Source organism: Haplochromis burtoni, unplaced genomic scaffold (assembly GCF_018398535.1).
Source record: "Haplochromis burtoni strain Fernald_Lab_line unplaced genomic scaffold, NCSU_Asbu1 Contig_1853, whole genome shotgun sequence".
NCBI lineage: Eukaryota > Metazoa > Chordata > Actinopteri > Cichliformes > Cichlidae > Haplochromis > Haplochromis burtoni.
Window position 1 is genome coordinate 1 of NW_024584214.1, and position 1,448 is coordinate 1,448.

At 32.9% G+C, this 1,448-nt stretch overlaps 1 long non-coding RNA gene across 2 annotated transcripts; it reads right to left on the reverse strand.

The window, feature by feature from the left end:
- Window positions 1-24: 24 nt before the first annotated feature.
- LOC121813532 lies at window positions 25-1,448 on the reverse strand. Of its 2 annotated transcripts, none has more exons than XR_006053749.1 (4): window positions 1,381-1,448; window positions 1,075-1,212; window positions 927-982; window positions 25-848 (listed from the first exon to the last, which is right to left on the reverse strand). It is a non-coding gene; the product is annotated as an uncharacterized LOC121813532 (long non-coding RNA). The 2 variants fall into 2 exon arrangements; XR_006053750.1 differs by having other exon boundaries at window positions 1,075-1,215.

Sequence of the window (1,448 nt, forward strand, 5' to 3'; positions counted from 1 at the left end):
TCCAGCACAGATGGGTCACACGCTTGATTTTGCGTAGTTTTTATATTGGATACCCTTCCTGACAAAATGCTCCCATTTATCAGGGTTTAGAACAAGCAGAAAGGTTACACTAGCTTATGACCCATGAAGCGTTTTTGTTTCTTGAATTATTATACTATGAAGCCACTAGGCCTTACCTCTAGAGTAAGGAAAGTTCGGCAAGTTTTTACTTTTTTCAGAGTAGCCTAGACTAACTGAGTTATTGTCAAAAATTAAGTTTATTAAATTGAATTTAAGTTCATAGCTAAAAATATACACATACAAGAAAAAATGCCACACTGACTCTGTTTAAGAAATTTAATTAAATAATTAGTGACTTTCTTGTACTGTTGATATTTTGTGTTATATTTTTGTATTAAACTTTATTTACTATCAAACAGGAAACTGTATATCCACTGTAACCACTTTTTACTTTCATTATATTCGTGAAAATAATGTATTCATGTGGATTACAGAGAAACACATCAATATACTAAATAATATTAAAGAACACAACAACACAGACTAAAACCATTCATAGATGGGATTCATACTGTTTTCATCTCTAAAATAGCTTAATAATATACTTTTTAGTCTTTGCACATAAACTGGAAATACAGTGTCAAAAACATACAAATAATTACATTTCTAACAAACAACAAAAGTGAAATATATGTCCACATTTATGATGCTAGTAGAGCTTAATCCAGCCCAAGAGCCTTGACATCAGTGTAGATGCTCTCTTCCTCTGCAGGTTTTGTATCCTTTGTCCCCGATTTGCTCGCTTTTTTAAAAGTTGGTGCCGAATAAACCAACAAGTCCTCATCTGTCTGAGGAAGCAGCACATGTTAATATTTACACAGGTAAACATGCTGGAAGCTTATGGCTCTGTTTGTCCTTATAATTACCTGCTGATTTTCCTGGTCACCACTTGAAAGTACATTTGTTTGCAGGGCAACTGCATCTGTATTGTCATTTAAAAAAAAAAAAGCAGTAAAATTAGGTTATATTTTCCTAGTATTGATTGCTTGATGTGATGGGAGTGACTTTGCTTACCGTTAGAATACACATATGAACTCTTCTTTAGCTTCTTGATTGAATAAACTAGACAAGCTATAACAATCAGGCTTATAGCCAAAGCGACACACAACAGATAGAGAATTGTATTGTCCTTCTTTGAGCAGCTTTTCTTGACTGCTGACAAAAAAAAAGAAATAAGGAAAGTTAACAGTAATTAAAAGTGTTACCAAAAGTATATTTCAATTATTTGATTAGGCATTACAGGATAGATTAAAAACTAAAATGTAATGAAATGCACAAATCCTCTAATTGCCCCATTATATAAAAATACTACTCAATTACCTTCAGCATCGCCTGTTGTTTTATTTCGAGAAAAAGACTCCACACATGTGGCCACAGCACAGTAATAC